The sequence below is a fragment of the Capsicum annuum genome, chromosome 11 (assembly GCF_002878395.1).
Source record: "Capsicum annuum cultivar UCD-10X-F1 chromosome 11, UCD10Xv1.1, whole genome shotgun sequence".
NCBI classification, from domain to species: Eukaryota; Viridiplantae; Streptophyta; class Magnoliopsida; order Solanales; family Solanaceae; genus Capsicum; species Capsicum annuum.
This window is the reverse complement of record NC_061121.1, coordinates 219472414-219492591: the sequence shown is the minus strand read 5'-3', so window position 1 is coordinate 219492591 and position 20178 is coordinate 219472414. Positions and strand designations below refer to the sequence as shown.

General features: G+C 33.1%; 1 pseudogene; it reads right to left on the bottom strand.

Moving 5' to 3' along the window:
- LOC107846220 overlaps nt 1-19921 on the bottom strand; it is a 29486-nt pseudogene extending 9565 nt beyond the window's left edge.
- Nucleotides 19922-20178: the final 257 nt, after the last annotated feature.

Below are 20178 nucleotides of genomic sequence, written 5' to 3'. Positions count from 1 at the left end.
TCGGGGTCACTTTCACCCTTAAAGATAGGTAGGCTCAATTTGATGGTATTGATGCCTACGTCTCTCTTTAGGTGTCGGTTTCCCCTTTATCCATACCCTCGGTATCTTCTTGGATCCACACGACCTCCTTTCATCTATTCCTTCCTCATGTAGGCATCGTCAAAGGTTTCATACCCTTCATAATCCTCTCTACCATATTCCTCAAGGTGGACGGGATGATTTTGGACATTTGGAACTTGATTCAAAGGAATTGGATTTTGTGGAGGTGGTGGTCTTTAGTTTAGTGGAGCTTGGAAAGGGGGGTTTGGATTTTGTGGAGGCATTTGACGTCCGAGTACCTCTTGCGGAACTTGAGACATTTAGGAATGGGTTGGTCTATTGGAGTGCCGGTTTAGAGGGTTATAAGTGGTTTGGCTTGAGGCATTTAGTGGAGCTAGTGAAGGATTTGGCAATTGTGGCCATGTTTTGGGAGTAACGGTGGCGGAGGAATTTCTATCATGTCCACTTGACAAAACATGTCCAGGAGTAGAAGGACGAGAGTTTCTTTGGCTCTCCATTTGTTCTAACCTCCCACTAATAGTTGTCACTTCTCCCCTTATGGCTCCCACTTCCGTACTCAACCTTTCAAGAGCTTGGGTCATAGCCTCAAGAGTGACCCTCATATTATCCATTTTATTAAAATCCACGGTTTGAGACGTGGTTCCCTCCATTATCAAGGTATAACCTACACAAGAAACAAACAAGTTAGTTTAAAATCCATCTCCTCACTCACACTCTCTTGGTTCACTCATACTCAAGTTCCACAAGAGTTGTAGATTGGCTAGGAACCCATGAATCCATAAGGAATGAGTATGCTCTTGCCCAGAATGGATTCTTGTTTAAAACTCAAAGAATTCTCATCATACTAGAGCCAAAAGTTACAATGTATTTAAATGACAAAAGCACACAAACAAGCATTGACACGAACACAAAGCTTCAAGTGACTAATTGACAAGCTAGTAGGAATGTACTGGTTTGTTAATTAGTTCTCAAGTCAATTAGAGGAAACTAAAAATCAATAATTAGAAACTAGAACATCCAAATTTGAGCTTAATTATCACGTGAACAGTAACTAGGGTGATGTGGCAGCATGTCAATGGCCGCGGGTCCACATAAATAGTTCATCAACTTGAAGTCTTAGTCCCCTTAGATCTTTTGTAATGGATGACTTGTTATTGGGATGGAAAACATAAAGTGTTGTAACATTTTTCAAACCCCCTCTTTTTTTCTTTTTATTTTGTAAAACTCAAAAGGTGATGTTTGACCTCAATAGTCCCACAAGACAAGGTTCCTTATTTTATGGAAAAGTGGTTGTCAAGTCTTGAAAAGGTGATGTTGGCAAGTCTTCTCACAAACAATTTTCAATTTTGTCTTACAACCTTTTTGGATCTATTTATATGTATAGAAGTTAAGACATAAGATGGGGAGCAGTTTAGGATGAACACAGCATTAACACCTTCAAGAACACAATAACAATACACCACAATGGTCACTTCCAAGGTTTTTTTTTTTCACAACACAATTCTCTTTTTCATTAAGCTCAACTTTAGATTTAGACACCCTTTGTGTTGATGAGAAAGAAACCAACACAAGAAACAACTAAACAAGTAAAACTTTTGTAGATCTAAAACCAATTTTTTTACCAAAATGTTCAAGAACACACTTTTTGGTAAGAGCTTTCCAAGATTGTTTTTGTAAGAACAAAACCTAGCCTTGAGCTTTGGTACCAAATGATACAATGCTAAGTGTGTATCAAGATATTCCAACCAACACAAGAATAACAAGATGAACAACAAAGTGCTAGTGAATCGAAAATGGCTATACACGCTTGCAACACTTGTTTGAACAAGAAAAGTGAGTTTAACAACAAGACCAACTAAGACAATATTGCTAGTGAATCGAAAGAGCTCTACACGGCTTTACTAGACTTTTATATTCAACAACATAATGTTAACAAGATTTACAAAGAAAGAGATAGAAACTTGACACACAATATTCATTAATCTAAGAACCCTAACAAGAGAAAGGACCCTAAGACTAATAAATATCAATACCAAATTCTTACTTAGACCAAGAGGAACTCAAAGAACCTCAAGAACCTAGTTTCTAGCCAAGATACAACAATAGTATCACTCTACTAGTGAGAATTTTGTTTTGGCCTCTCCAAATGATGAGAAAGAAAAGTCAAAAATTTACAAGTCTTTGTTTCTTGAATAATAGGAATGAACTAAAGCAAGAACAGCCCTATTACATGGCTTATATAGTCACTTAGAAAGGAGAGACATAGACCAAATTACCCTTGGCATTTAAGTGGGTGGGTTTGGGGGTGTCTTGGTGGGCCTCTTTACATTTTATTAAATATAGGCCCTTAGATGGGCTCACAAGGGCCTCACACATGGCCAAGAATATGAACAAGGCTTGGAGTCGTTGCAACTCACGTGCTTGGCTTCGTGTGAAAGGTTTTGAGCTAGGAATTCCCGTATCACCTTACCTTGACAGCTTGTCTTCTGGTGATGTAGTTACTAGAATCGAGCAGCTTCGAGTTATACTCTGTAAAAAACTGAAACCAGAACCAGAAGATGGTGTATGAGTAAACACTATTGATCTATACAATAGCTTGCATAGCGATATAACAAGAAACTATAGAAACAACAAATGGAAGATAAACTTGCTTGAATCTCGAAATCTAAAAAAGCACAACATAAATCAATCTAACAAATAACTCAAACACTTATCTCAACATATAAGTAAATACTCCTTCCCCAATTTATGTGGAATAGTACAATAGATTATTTAATTTATCTAATTTTCTACCAGATTCCTGCACAATAAATTAATTAAATAATTATTTAAAAATAGAATTATCAGTCCATGAGTCCAACTTGATTTCATAGAAAGCGAAGTAGTGTAATTTTCATAGACACAACAAATAATAACATAGACAAGAGGAGGGAGTTGGAAGATAGTTTAAGACCAGTCAATTCCCTAGCCCCATTGATAAAACCACAAAATCTTAAGTGACCCCATATCTTCTTTCAATTATGTCATACCAGAAAGAAACCCTATCGAGTTTACCAACTTTCACTAATGCCCTTCCCAACAGTTCTAAAGTAATTGACACTTCCATATTAGAAGTGCTTGAGGAAAGCTTGCCCATATCCATCACAAATTATCCTGCAAGCTGTTCATCCATATATTTTTACCAATAGATCCGACAGTCGGTTTACTTGATGAATCTGAGTTATCATCTTCAAGAAGTAGCAGTAGACTTTATACTTTAATGCCACACAGTATTTTAAAGCTTCCGATGTTCACCAAGTTCATCGAATTTTCTTCTAGGTAAATGAAACAGTTCAACTTACATAGTTATGCAGTGAAGTGACACGTCTATTCTCGACTATACCTACAAAAAAAATCACATGTTAGGTATACCTAATGAGTATTTACGAGTGAAAGGAACCCCCAGCCAAATCATCAGTAATACCCCCAGTGTGTGCTAAGATTGATTTCCCATTTGTTTTTTGCCAAAGCCATTGTTGAAGTTGGGCAATCCTTACTGGTTCAGGTTTAGTTACCTGTAACAATTGTAAAAGTTTGCTCCAAACTTCGCGAGTATAATTACACTATAGAAATAAATGTTCTTTAGTCTCCATTGTGATGTCACACATCATATAATCTTAGTTCACATCTAAAACCCAACAAGCTGACCTATCAGTTGTATTTAAAAATCCATGGAGATACACTCATAATGCGAGAATAGCCTTTGGTCTAGCATCATATACAGACATCAAGTGTTTCTATGGCACCTTAGGGCAATTTTTTAACAATTCAATGTAGATATAATTAATTTTGCTTTATGTATCTAGTAGCTGTCTTTGAATGTGTTTCATAGCAAACCCTCGCTTCCAAAATCTTCCTAGCCATCTAGCTATCTTGCTCTAAAAGGACCCTCAGTCCAAAACAGTCCAGGAAATAAGTAACATAACACCAAATACAACAAAATAATATGATAATCGAATTACAAAAATAACAGATAGTAATAGAAATCGAAGGCAAGAAACAGTAAGAGATCTATACTAGTATGGATAGATAGCGAGAATAAATGAACAATAATATTTAGTACATACTCAAGACTTCTACCATTACCACTACCTCAAATACACAGATATAGAAAACCAAAAATCAAAACCAAAAGTTTCACAGCATTTGGAATAAATTTTTACCTCGAATCACAGGATTTAGTGAAATTGATCTTCGCCGTTACCACTCCACCGACGTCGTTACCACTCCACCATCAATTTTTGGGAACACAGAGAGAAGAGAGCCAAGAGAGAAAAAAGTTGGGTGTGATATGTGAGAAACGTACCCTAGCTTAGAGAGAGAAAGTGAGAGAGAGAATTGAGAAAGCTGTGAGTAGGGGTGTACAAACCGAACCGTTAAGTCAAACCGAACCGATGAATCAAACCAAATCAAGGAAAAAACCGACTTATGGTTTGGTTTGATTGGTTTGGTGTTAACAAAAAAATCGATCATTCTTGGTTTGGTTTGGTATTAGCAAAAATAAAATCAAACCGAACCTAAACCGAACCGACATAATACATATATAATTTTAATTTCTTATACGTAAAAAATATTACTTATAATCTACTTTCTAATTACTTTTATAACTTTTTTATATTCAGAAAATAGATATATATTCTTGGGCCTTTAGTTATAATATTTAGGGAAAAGGACATGAACTGACCATTTTAAAAAGAAATTGCCCACATTATGAAAATATGGACAATTGGAGTCAGTCGGCCCAATTTATTTCCTTTTTTTTAGCCACTTGGCCCAAAACCACTCTCCTTACACAATTAAGGAAATTAAATTCTCTTTATAGCTGTTACTCTTAAATCACTTTTCTTTTTTAAATATACTTTCTCAAATCTTCTTTTTTTTCTTCTCTATTATGCATCGATTAATCTACTGTATTTTATGATCAATATCAAATACTGATTTGTTGTTTCTTGCATTGGAGCATTGAAAACTATGGACATGGAGCAAAAAATAGGAAATAAAGGAAAGTTAAAATTAACGGGTAAAGCGGTCAATTTTGACCTCAAATTTGTTGTTAATGATGATTATTTTACAGAATCATTACATACAGGTTTGTACTTGAAGCAATGTCATAGTTCATTAAACTTGAAGAAGAAAAAAATAAAATAATAAGGTCTCAAGATAAGAGAAAAGCCATGTCTTGGTCCATGTTCTTCTCAGAGGCTGATTCAATCACGGTGAGTTGGAAATGTTCTTCTTAGAGGCTGACTCAATCATGGTGAGTCGGAGATGTTTTGATGCATGTAAAGATAAAAAAAAAGAATATGCCAATAGATACTCTTTTATACCGATTGATACACATTTTTTAAAAGAGAGAAGGGGAACCTTTGCATGCACATATAATCTCTATACCCAATTGATACTCTTTCAGTTTGATATACTTTTATACCACATTGATACACTTTTTTTTAAAAAGATGAAGGGGAACCTATGGATGCATATACAGTCTTTATACCCATTTAATACATTTTATGTCACATTGATACACTTTTATACTACATTGATATACTTTTTAAAAAAGGGGGAGGGAATTCTTTGCATGCACATGCAATCCCTATACTCAGTTGGTACTCTTTTATACCATATTGATACACTTAAATTCAACATCAGATATCCACTGACCTCCGTATTTTATCATTATTGAAACTAAAACTGAAGTTGAAGCCATTATTTTGTATCAATTTTGAGCAAATTTACAATGGGAAAAAATTATAGGAAGCTAATTGAATACAAATTTTTGGAGATTTTATATAAAATTTATGGAATAAGAAAGATTAATTGAAGTATCAAAAAAGGTAAAGGAATGGAGGTTTGGGAGTTTGAATGGAAAGGAAAATGTGAATGAAAAGGAAAGAAAGAAAGAGAAAGTTTCTTTAACGACATTTTCGATTATGTTTAAGCGTATGACAATGAAGGTTAGCTAGTGAAATTAGTTGGTGGCTATTTATAGGGTATTTAATTTTGAGTGCTATTTTTATGATATTATTTTAGTTTTAGGTGCTATTGCTGTCCTTTTCCCTAATATTTATCCATTAGTAACAGGTTAATACAAAACCCAATATTAATATAAAAACCTATAACTCTTCAATTGCTTCACTTTACATTTTACTTTCCAAGTTTTCAGAGAGTTCTCATTATTTCCTCATCTTACTTTCATCTTAGTTTTCTCATTCTCCCCATTCGTCAAGTTTTGATTTAGGTTTGTTTCTCTTCTTTCTCTTTTTTCTTGTGGAATTATGTTATAGTTAATTATTTTATGGAGTTAAATTTTTAAGAAGTTGTCTTCAATTCTTCATTCTTCTTTATGCTCACATTTTATGTGAAGGAAACTTTCAGACAAGCTATTGTGACTAGTGACTTACAAAGTGAACCACAGAGTATCCACATAATATTATTTTGAGAGATAGTAGTTTAAACATCTTAGTAATTGCCAACTTAATTTTAATTGGAACAACTCTATGACCATTGTTTTTTTTAATCTTTTTAGTGAAAACATTTAATTTTTTCTTCAATCACATTATAATTGTAAAAAAATAGAGAAAAGAAATCGAAAAACTGAAAAAATAAAAAAAAACAGATTAAAACTAAAATATAAAAATCGATTGTATATTGGTTTGATTTGGTTTATAGATTTAGAAAACCGACATTGTTGGTTTGGTTATATTTTAATGAAAAACCGAACTAACCCGACCTATGTACACCCCTAGATGTGAGTGATATTTGACATATTTAATTATAATTCTTTAATGTTTCCGACTACACCGGTCGAAAAAAAATTTAATACAGTCAAATTATATATTTAAATTTCTGACTACAATAGTCGAAACCATTTTTAGCAGATTTAATTATTTAATATTTTCGATTGCATCAGTCGGTTACATATTTGATACAATTAAATTATATATTTAAATTAATTCATACAACTTAATTAAATTTTTAGTCATATATTTATATAGTATTTTCGACTACAGTAGTCAAAAATATATATTTAATAATTTATTTAAATAATTATTTAATTTTCTATATAAGAATATGATTATATATTAAGTCGTATATTTATTTAGTTATTAGTATTTCTGACTACATCAGTCGGAAATATATATTTAATAATTTATTTTACTTATTTTTTAAATTTTGTATAAGGGACTGATTATACATTTAGTAACATATTTATTTAATTATTTATATTTTGATTACAGTGGTCGGATGTATATTTAATTAATTATTATTTTTATTTAGTTATTAGTATTTTTTACTACAATAGTAAGAAATATATATTTAATAATTTATTTAAATAATTATTTAATTTTCATATAAGGGACTGATTATATATTTAGTAATATATTTATTTAATTATTTATGTTTCCGACTATAGTGGTCGGATATATACTTAATTAGTTATTAATTTTATTTAGTTGTTAGTATTTTCGACTACAGTAATCGAAAATATATATTTAATAATTTATTTAAATCATTATTTAATTTTTGTATAAGGGACTGATTATATATTTAGTATTATATTTATTGAATTATTTATATTTTCGACTACAATAGTCGGAGATATATTAAATTAATTATTAATTTTATTTATTTATTGGTATTTTTGACTACAGTAGTCGAAAAAATATATTTAATAATTTATTTAAATAAATAATTTATTTAATTATTTATATTTTCGACTACTGTAGTCGGAATATATATTTTCCAAAATTTGCTGCCAAATATTCTGACTGTTTTTGTCATAAATAGTATTGAAAAAATATTTTGTAAAAAATAAAAATAAAAAAATAAGATTTACGACTACCTTTTTCAGTCGGAAAATAGCGAATTTCTGATAGTGGATCTTGTTTGCTACTGTTATGGATGAGGACAAGAGTTGTTTGTCATGAACCGAGGGTCTATTGAAAATAGCCTCTCCACTTCGTCTGAGGTAGTGGTATGGGCTGCTTACGTTTTACCCTCCCTAGACCCCACCTTTTGAGAATACACTAGGTATCTTGTTGTTGCTGCAGTTCTAATCTTATTGGCTATGTTGATGTTGGGTACTTATCTGACCGCATAAAGCTCGGTCTCAAATATGCTATGTGTATGTTCATATGTGGGGATATTGTCATATCTTACAGATATACAATGCAATCTATGTAGCACTTCATCGAATCATGCTGAGATGATATCTATTCATAAAACTAGCCGAGAATGTGTATGGCCATGTTATGTCTCATTCGAGAAAAATGTGACAATGTACCCACAGTTTTATACATAGATAATGCAACATGCATAGCACATCCTAATGGAGGATCTATAAAAGGAGATAGAACGAAGAACACTTCATCAAAGCTTTTCTACATACATGAGCTACAAAAGAATGGTGATATTAACGGGCAACAGATTTGTTCAAGTGACAATGTGCCTGATTTATTCACCAAGTCTCCTCCAATTGAAACTTTTAAGAAGATGGTGCACAAGATCGGAATGTAAAGGTTCAAGGATGTTCTCATCAGGGGGAGTTAATACGCACTGTACTCTTTTTTCCTTACGAGGTTTTGTCCCACTGGGTTTTTCTTGTAAGGTTTTTAATGAGGCATCCGAAATGCGTATTATTAGAGATTTGTACTCTTTTTCCTTCACTAGATTTTTTTTCGCTGGTTTTTTTCTAGTATGATTTTAACAAGACACATTATCTATCAATTAGACATTCAAGGGGGAGTGTTATAGATGTATTTACATTATAGTGAATGTCTATCAAGAGCTCATAAGATCTATCAAGATCTATTTGATATTTATTAGGATATAAAGTTTCTATCTTTTAGAGAGAACATAGGAGTATTTTTTTCCTATAAATAGAGGAGTTTTGTTCATTGTAGTCTGAAGAATCTTATGATCTCTCATCCCTCATGAGAAATAAAGAATCTTGTCCTTCTCTCTCTATTTATTTTTGTTCTTACTTTAGTATAAATAATATCAAGATTTTAGTATAAAATTTATATCAATATTTATTAGTATCAACAATCAAACGATGGTCAAATTAAATCCCAAATTTCATATTGAGATTTTAGTATCCTAATCACGATAATCAAATAAATTTTAAAAGTTCAATTATCCTAAACAGTAAAAGATGGTTAATTACCTGATGGAGAATGATTAATTTTGGTGGAGTGATGTGAGTTTAATCGGTAAAGGTTCTGTAACACCCCGCATTTTAGGCTAGATATTGAACCGTCGCTCCTACGTGTGTAAACTTTAATCCCACAATTTATATTTGAATACACGTGTCATAATCTGTATCCTAGTGTGTGAAGTGCTGGCGAGGTGAAAAATATTCGTAGGAATCACTTAGAGCAAAGATGAGCTAAGAGCCTTTGATTCGGCCAAATTTTTGGTATTCGATTCTACAAGGGTCGACTTTGAATGTGTATGACTTTTGATATATGTGGAATTTTGTAGCTCAATACCCAGCAAATGATAGATAATTGAGTTAGTTTTCAACGATACCAATTTTTCCTTAATCCGATACCCAAGCGAAAAGTTATGATCATTTTTGTGTGAAACAGTAAGGGGTCGCGATAACAGGGCTATTCCCCTGGACTAGGGGTCGCGATAGCAGGGCTATTTCCCTGGACTAGGGGTCGCGATAGCAGGGCTATTCCCCTGGACTAGGGGTCGCGATAGCCTCACACCGCAAGGGGTATTCCCCGGGACTAGGGGTCGCTCTACGAGGGTTATTTACACGGGTAAAAAAGGCCAAGAGTAGTTCGGTACTTTTTCCTCAACCCAAGTCATTCAAAACACGATTTGGGACATTCAAGAGGGCATTATTTGCTCATCTTCCTCAAAATTACTCACTGAAAACCCTTCTCCTTTTCCAAGAAACAAATTTCAAGCTTTTACTCTCAAGAACACAAGGATTTAAGTTCCGAATACAAGATTTCTTCAAGAATTTATTCAAATAAGGTATGTGGGGTTTTGAACAAGGTTAATCTTTCATCCTCGTGGCCGAATGTATGATTTTCAAGTTGAATTTACATGTTTTAAGTTAGGATTCATTCCCAAATCCTCATGTGTTCAATGTATAGCATTATTATGTGATTTAAGGGACTAAAGAGCATAAGAGTTATACTTATTCATGTTTTAAACTACAAGTTTGATGTTTTATCTTGAATTTCATTATTTTGATGAGAAATTACTATTCTGATAGGTTTTAATATGTTTCCATGTTTAAATCCATGTATTATACTCACGTATTGAATTATCCAATGTTTTGGGTCTCTGCATTATGACTTTATATCACTGTTTTAACGTTGTTACCATATTTAAAGAAACTATTCAGTGCTGGAGGGTTATGAATACCCGATACCTATGTGCTTTTATATGTTTCCATTTTCAAGTTATAAATATATCATATCATGTTTCGATTACTATTTTCAGACTACCATGTTCATTTTGAGCACTTATCAGTACAATACTATGTCATGTTAGACCCATATAATACTAGTGTTATTCAGTTGGGAATAGGATTTAGCACCGAGTGAACCTAGGGATGGGGGCTCACCCGCCAGTTAGGAATGGGTCCTTAGTAGCAGTCCCTAAGTTCCAGAACTACGTATCCAGCGTAGGATTATGAGATGTCAGCCACCAGTTTAGGACTGACACTCTCTTAGGGGTCACCCGCCAGTTTAGGACAGACTCCCTAGTCCTTCGGGATATCAGATTAGTGGATCCACACAGCCATATGTTAGTACCGGTAGCAAGGTATTGACACCCTTTCAACTGGGGTTACAGGTTGGACCCCAATTAGCTCAGATTGGGGCATATCGATTACATGATAACTCTCATAGTTTTAGTTATCTCAGTTCTGGTTTGCTTGACCAAGTAATCAGATTTCAGTAATTATTCAATCAGTTTTATAGATTATTCATGTTATTCAAATCATGTTAGCACATGCTATACTTGGTCTTGCATTCTCAATTTTACATGTTCATGTTTTCATACTCAGTATCTATACATGATCCTCAGTTCAGTTTTACAACATGTTCAACTTTACATGAGATTTATATACATTATTCATGTTTTTTCACTTCCCAGCTTTTGTTCTACTTATTCTACAAAATTAATGATTTAAGAAACTAAGTGTAGTGACTCACCAGCTTATCAGATTGTGTTTGTTACTCATGTTTTAAAATACTTTAGATTTCAGTCGATTTCAGTCTCTTGGTGAGTCTATTTGCACTTAGAATGCATATTTTAAGATTATGTATCTATTACTTGTTGTATTCACTCCACTTAATCAATACATTCCAAAGTACTGATCCACATATATGTCTATGTGCTATATTGTCTCATAATGTAGGTACCAGTTGTAGACCACACATCATAATCAGATAGTTTGCAGCTTCCAGCCAGGAGGTGATGAGTTCTCTTGTTTTGGGTACTCCAGTCAGTTGTAATTCATATACTATATTGTTATTATCCATATATATTGACTAGTGGTAGTTGGAGGCATGTCCCAGCTATCTATAGTCAATATAGTAGAGGCTTCCTAGATAGTCAGTTAGAGTCATTACATTCAATTCAAGTTTCTTTCTTCAGTTTTATCACGATGTAAACTTTATCAATACTACCTTTATTCAAACTTTCTCATGATCATGTTTCCGCTCAGTAAATTTAGTTTTTATATAATTTAAATCAGTTGCTAAAGCAGTATACTAGTTCATGGGTTAACTTGGGATCACTTGTGATTTCAAGCACTGTGTTTTGACTAGGGGTAGTCTCAAGTCGTGACTGGTTCGTTATCGGATGAAAAATGATATTGAATTGATGCATGGACCTTGTGAGTCCCAATGAGTTGTGACTACCTTATTATTTATCCCTAAAATAAAAGAGAAAGAGGTGCCTTTATTGCTTACCGTTAAAATGATTATGGTAAAATTTATAGGTGAGGCTCAAGTATACACAAACTGATACAACCCAAACACAAGGTTTGCTGAATAAGACAACAACACATGAAATAACAAATAGGGAATTGAATGGAAATAACAAGATAAGTAAATAAAACGAGCCTGAGTTCTAACGCTGATGATTGGGAGCAATACTGAAAAAACTCAATATTATTATACTTCATTAGCTTTGGAGCTTAAGATCGCAAACTTAAGGATTGTTCTAGTGAATGAGTAGAAATCATATAATCAACAACAAATAATTAGACCATCCTCATAGTATAGGCCCAACAAAGACTCCATTTACTCATATCTTTATTCGTTGCGTAATGGCTAGAGAGAAAATTGTGGATCTTTGAAAAAATTATATCCACCCTTATTTTTCTGGTCATAGGTTGACGTCCGGTCTCATCGTTCCGAAGCTAGGCGACCCTACTAGCTATTGGCGTGACAACGGTCGCAAATATCTTGAATTCAAACCCTTTACAAATAAAATTGTAGTGTTGAAAGGAATATAGAAAGTAAGGGTAGTTAGATTTTACGTTATTAGATTAATTAACAGTGAATTAGTTAATTAATGCCCAAAAGTTAGTTACTCATAGTATACACGAGGTTGAATATACAATTACTATAATTTCTTTTCCTTCTTCTCTATAATCTCTTTTCTAATTCTTGCTTACAGCATAGTGTTAAGAGTGTAGCTAGTAAAATCTAGATTTGATTCTGTGAATTCATGTGTTTTTCTGCAAAAATTCATACAAAGTGAAAGCTCTCACCTAAAGAGTTCTTGAATCAAGAAAATTTTGAAGCTTTAATCTCAAATCTTGAATCTTCAATGGCGAGCAATGAAGAACCTGATCAAAACTCTGGCCTGGTTCAAGTAGTGGCACAAGTTCTAGCATGGATCAATCACCCGTTGTTCCTTCAACCCTCCGATATAAGTGGTTCTTAAATTACTTTATTTCAATTGACTGGGGTAGAGAATTATGCATTATGGTATATGTCTATGCCTATTGATTTATTAGGTAGAAACAAATTAGGAATGGTTGATGGTTCGTGATCTAAAGAAAGGTTTCAAGAAATAAAGAGTCACTGGGGAAGGGTCAATGCTATAATTTTCTCGTGGATTATGAATTAAGTGTCAAAAGGACTTTTAGGTGGAAGAATGTATGCATCTATTGTATTAGAAGTGTAGGAAGAGTTGCATGTACGACTTAACAAGGTTGATGAGGTTAGAACTTTTAACATCCATTAAGACATAGCAACCCTTAATCAAGGGACTTGCATCTGTAAATATAGATTACTCTAGGTTGAAGGATCTTTGGGAGGAGTTTGAATCTCTTCCCCGCACCTACTTTTAATTGTAAAAAATTAAGAGAGTATGTTCAACATCTACAAAAACAAAGGCTATTACAAATCTTATAGGGTTAAGTGATTCAAATATACAGGCTAGAAGTCAAATTCTATTGATGAATCTCATGACATATGTGAAGCAGACATATTCTATAATTATTAGCGATGAGAGCCAAAAGGCTATAGGGTTCAGTTATGAGATTTTTGGAGCTAAGCCATCTATGGTAAAAGGGCCTTATGATGTTGTAATATTTTCAATAAGTGTTGCTAAACAGCAGTTAAAACTATAATTTGTTCTATGATTTTGCAAAGTGAAGGGCCATACAAGAGAAGTTTGCTATAAACTCGTTGGTTATCCCCAAGACCTCAAGAACAAGAAAAAGAAAGCTGTTAACATTACTTATAATACACAAGTAGAGGACTATGGTATTGATTCACAAAAAGGATAGAGGTACAAAACTGAACTAGGGTGCAGAGCAATTCATGGGCTCAAGACAACCAAATCAGCTAAAGTCAACAGCAACTGAGTAGTTGGAAAGCTGCTCTATCCTCAAAGAATAGTACCAAAAGTTCATACACTTTAAAAACACAATTGGAGAATCCTCTCGCTCAGACGACACTGCAGGTATCTGCATTGTATTAGGAGATTTACAGGGCGAAGGTGAAGATGATTGGTAGAAAGAAAGAAAACGTTTGCATTTTAACAAGTAAATCCACTATTTATGGATAAGACATACATTCTTTAGCTGCCAAGCACTCCGTTTCTGTTGCCACCTTTAAAATTGATTATGTTACTAGTTTTAGTGTAGACATAAACATATGGCACAAAAGATATGGAAATATTTCATCTACTATACTTAAGAAAATCTTGCTTGTAAAGACAGATGTTATTACTGAAATAATAAATAAATGCCAAGCTTGTCCATGTACCAAACAAGCTAGACTCTCTTTTCGTGTAAGAAGTATAAAAAATTCTTATACATTTGAATTAGTTCATCTGAATTTATGGAATCCTTATAAGGAGCCTACTTTTGATGAAAACAGATTCTTCTTAGTTATTGTTGATGGTTTCTCAAGAATTTCATGGACATTCTTGTTCAAACTTAAGTTTGATATTTTTGTAATTCTGAAATAGTTCCTTACTTATGCGAGCTGACAATGGCACATAGTTTGTTAACTCTGTATGTACTGACCTATTAGCTTTATTTGGGATTATACACCAAAGAACACGTGAGTATATTTCTCAACAAAATAAAGTTGCTCAGAGGAAACAGACACATTTTTGAAATAATAAGAGCTATTAGGTTTCAAGCTTGTACTCAATACATTTTGGGATTGTTTTGTTCAAGTTGCGACCTATATCATTTAATAGGTTACATATCTCTATCATTAACAACAAAACTCCCTTTAAAAAGTTACATGGTACGAAACCTTCTATAAGTCATCTAATGGTGATAGGTTGTCTATGCTTTGCTAAGATAGTTCAGGAAAATGACAAGCTGAAACCAAGATCAAAACCTTTTAATCTTATGGAATACTCTGATGTACAAAAGAGATATTTTCTTTATGATATGACTAACAACATTTCTTTGTCAACAAGTATGTCATATTTAAAGAAGTTGTTTTTCCATTCAAACAAAAAAACCAAGATGCTACAACAATTCTTTTTCAACCTCTTGATACAACTTTCTATGACTTAGAACATGGAGAGTTGAATAAACATGTACAAAGTTTGATCCCTTAAGAGGTGGTTCAAGAGGAACCTGACTGTATATCATATTATGTTGAGCCTGATATAGTTGAAGAGCAACAAGAAGTTAATATAAATCCCATTTTCTCATTTGAGGTTATTCCAGATCAAAGAAGATCAAGCCGGGATAAAAAAGATCTTTATGAATGAAGGACTTTGTATCACTAAATGTTCAGGAGGAATCTGTTAGGATTTTTGTCCTGATTTTTTTACCAAATTTAAGTTTTACTCTTCAAAGGAAAATAAAAGTATTACCATAATTACTTTTACTTTTTTCTGATAGAAAAATATATTTTTTTTCATATTTAGTTAACCTCTTTCTTGGAGGAAAGATTTTAAAACTCTATAAATAAAATACCTCCTTCTCATACAATAATACAATAGCATCTACAATATAGTTATTAAAAATTCTTGTTTAGGAGGAGATTTTCTCCCAATAAATTTTAATCTTTTTTATTTAGTTTTAATATGTAGGCCAATTGGCCGAATCATATCTATAGTATTATGTTTTTGTATATTTTCTTGTTTCATCTGTTTTATCATCTATGGTTTTCCAACTTTAAGCTCCCGCATGAAGCCCTCTTGTTTTCGAGCTCAACAAGTGGTATCAGAGCCCACAGTTCAATGATTCAATGGTTCGATTGTTGACAAAGTTGCAATCAATTTGATGATAATGAAGATCTTTGTCTAGCTATGTGGAGAAAATTTTTAAACAAATTTTCAACAATCTTGCTGTTAATTCTTATTTAAAATCAAAATCAAAATCAATTTTCAACTCATGTTTATGGGTTCCAACTTTCAACTCCTGCTTAATTTTAACGGTTGGGCTCTTTTCAACACGTGCATACACTTTTAATGCATGAGCTTCGCTTTTAACCTGTGATCACTTTCAATGCACAAGGCTCCACTTTTAACCATATGTTCACTTATAACACATGACTCCAATAATGTTAATCATGCTTCTATTTTTTAACGCATATGGCTTCAATTTTCAACCCATGTCAATTTTTAATCATGGTACGCAGCAGTGACATATGAAGATCATGTGAAGAAGGCGGATCAAGTGAAGAAAATTAAGCCAAAAGGGAGAGATTTGTTAGGGTTTTTGCATAAAAGTAATACCTAATTACTTTTATTTTTCTTGAAAGAAAAATATAATTATTTTTCATATTTGGCTAATCTCTTTCTTGGAGTAAATGTTTTGGAACACTATAAATAGAATACCCTCTTCTCATACAGCAATACAATAGCATCCACAATGTAGTCATTAAAGATTCTTGTTTAGGATGAGATTTCTCCCTATAGATTTTAATCTTTTTGATTTAGTTCTAATATGTAGGTCAATTGACCTAATCATATCAATAATATTATATTTTACAATTGACCTAATCATATCAATAATATTATGTTTTAGTATATTTTTTGTATCATCTGATTTATCATCTCTATGATTTGCAAACTTTGAGCTTCCGTATGACGCCCTCTCGATTTTGAATCCAACCCGATCCTATGTCATGGTTAACTATCTATCATATGACAAGTTATATACTTCATACCAAGCCTATTTGCTAATATGTCCAGCATGACAGAGCCTAGGAATTTTGTTGAAGCTTCCGTTGATCCTATATGTATGGAGGCAATGCAGTCTTAAGATTTTTGCACTTGAAAACAATCATCCATGGGAAATTGTGTCTCTTCCCGAAGGCCAGAAGCCAATAGGGTGTAACAATCAGTGTGCTTATCAGAGATTAATATGAAAATTATTATAGCTGTTTCTAGAATAAATTTTAATGTGATGATGACAATTCATGACAAGGCACATTGGAAATGTGAATCTTTTAAAGATATTCCACTTAAAATGGAGACATAGCTTTATCTGATTATACGTAAATAGACAGTTAGACACCCAACTATCATGAGTGATTTTTTGGTGTAAAATTTGGTCTTAGAATTCTAACCTAGAGAGACCTTTAGCACGTTTTGGAAAAGTCACAAAGAACACAATTGATAAAAGTCTTTATCACTCATGGGAACTTCAAAATAAAAAATAATGAGTAATTATTAGGTGGCTAGCAGAAATAGCACCTAATTGTTTATTAATTGCAACAATTAGAAATATGCACTAATCACATGTAATAATAATTAATTGCAACAATTAGGAATGTGCCCTGATATTAATCACGTGTAATTATATAATTGCAACAATTGGGAATATATTGGTGGACAATATAAGGGAGACGAGTCTGAGATGATTTAGCTATGTGAAGAGGAGATACACAAATATCTCACGAATTAAGGAGGTGTGATAGGTCGGCTATAGCCTACAGTGGATATGAAGAGAGATATAGGTAGATCGAAGAAGTATAGGGAATAAATAATTAGATAAGATATAACACACCTACAATTTATGAGAGATATGATCCTAAATAGGACAGTATATATGGAAGGTGAAGACTAGAATAGAAAGTTATTAGATATTTGAGCGTTGTCTGATTTTCCCTTCTACTGTCTTAGTTTGTTCTTCGATTTTATTACATGCTGGTAATAGTTTCCTTTGTTTTAGTTACGTACTAAGACTTAATTATATACATGTGTTATCCATTGGCAACATACAATAAGTAAAAGGATCATGGACAAAGCGTCGTGGGTGCGAGGAGGTTCATTAAAATTTTTTTTGGGCGGATAATTACGTATATTATATATATAAAGTTAAAATTATTATTTTTATGTGTATATAGTATATATTGAATTTTCTTATTTTTTGTGTATTTACTTTTTTTATATTTTTTCTTCGTAACGAAAATTTTGACTCCCCCACTAATAAAAAACTATATTAGTATATTGATGTTGTTAGATAAATGCGGAATAACAATAAAAGTATTTGTGGCAAAATAATAAAAATAAGATGAAAAATAATGACACCAAGAATTTTACGTGAAAACCCTTTTAAAAAGGAAAAAACCACGGACCAAGAGGAGCAACTGATATTACTATAGTAAAGAATTTTACACAGTAGTCACAAGTACAATACTCAAAATGACTACCACACACTCAAAAGAAATAATCCTCTTTTGACTTTCAACTTACTAAAATATCGCTCACTCTAATTTTTTCTTCACGGACTATTTTTTTCACATTCTGTGAAATAGCCCACCAGTCTCTCTATTATTTTCTCTCTGTTTAGTGCGTCTTTTAAATGAGCCGAAACTCTCAATTTATAGCAGTAAAATGTTGTTTCTGATGTCATTGGTGACATCAATAAAAGTTGTAATGTCAAACTTTTCAACTGTGGAGATAATTGGCTAACTTCTTCTTGTCAAATGCTTGAAAAAAATAAGTCACAAGAAGAAAACATTTTACCTATATCATGGACTGCCATGAATCAATTTTTCAATGGCATTAATGAGGTTGGACCCCACAAATCTCCCCCTTCAGTCCCATGCATCTGAAGGAGATATCTCCGTTTTCTTAGAGAGAGCTCGTGCCAACAAGTTCTTTGCACAATTCAAACTTGTCTTTTGGCACTATCTTTGTCAGCATATCCGCGGGACTTTTACTCGTGTGAATCTTCTTAACATGGAATAATTCGTTCTCCACTTGTTCACGACTTCAACGGTACCTCACATTAATGTGTTTTGTTCTTGCATGGTACATGCTTGCTCAAGTCTATTGCACTTTGACTGTCACAATAGACAACGTACTTCATTTGTTGTAATTCAAGTTCTTGAAGGAACCGCTTGAGCTATATAATTTCCTTGCCAGCTTCAGTAGCCGCAATTTACTCAACTTCAGTTGTAGATAGTGAAACATACTTCTGCAACTTCGATTGTCATGATATAGCTCCTCCTGAAAATGTAAAAAAAATCCAATAATAGATTTTTTGTTATCAAGGTCACCCGCTAGATCAACATCTGTATAGCCCTTTAAGATTGGATCTGATCTTCCAAAACACAAACAATCACCTAAGGTTCCTTTTAGGTACCTCAATATCCATTTGACTTCTTTCTAATGCTCCGTTTCTAAATTTTTAAGAAACCTGCTGACAACACCAACTACATGAGCAATATCAGGTATGGTACACACCATTGCATATATTAAATTTTCGACAATGAAGGAATATAAAACTTTAGCGATGCTCTCTTTTTTCTCCTTCGTTATAGAACACATTTTCTTACTCAACATCATATGACCAGCAAGGGGTGTGTTAACAACCTTAACATTCTTCGTGTTGAAGCGCTCCAGTATACGTTCAATGTACTGCTCCTATGACAAATAAAACTTTCTTTCATCTTTGAGATGAGTAATCCTCGTGCCCAAAATCTGCTTAGCATGACCCAAGTCTTTCATAGCAAAAAATTTGCATAATTGTTTCTTCAATTCATCAATTCTGAAAGTATTCTTGCCCATAGTCAGCATATCATCCACATATAGTAGAAGGATGATAAAATCATCATTCAAAAAATTTTGTGCAAATACACAGTGATCTGAAGAAGTTTCTTGTAGCCTTGCTCCCCATGACAGATTCAAACTTCTTATACCGTTGTCTGGGAGCTTGCTTAAAGTCATAGAGACTCTATTTGAGTTTGTACACATAGTTTTCTTTACCCTTTTCCTTGAATCCCTTAGGTTGTTCCATATCAATCTCCTCTTTGAGGTTACCATGAAGGAAAACTGTCTTCATATCCATCTGCTTGATCTCTAAATCAAGACTAGAAATCAAACCAAGAGCTGTGCAAATAGAGGTCATTTTGACCACCGGAGAAAATATTTCATCAAAGTCAATAACTTTCTTCGACCAAATTATTTGATGACCAATCTAGATTTGTACGTGGGCTTCAAGCTGTGTTCTTCAAATTTATTTTGTACAGTCACTTATTTTTCAATGTTCTCATGCTTTTAGGCAATTTTACCAACTCATAAGTGTGCTTTTCATGCAGAGATTTCATCTCATCTTACATGGCTTCAGTCCATTGATCCTTATGCTTATCTTCTATGGCCTCCTCA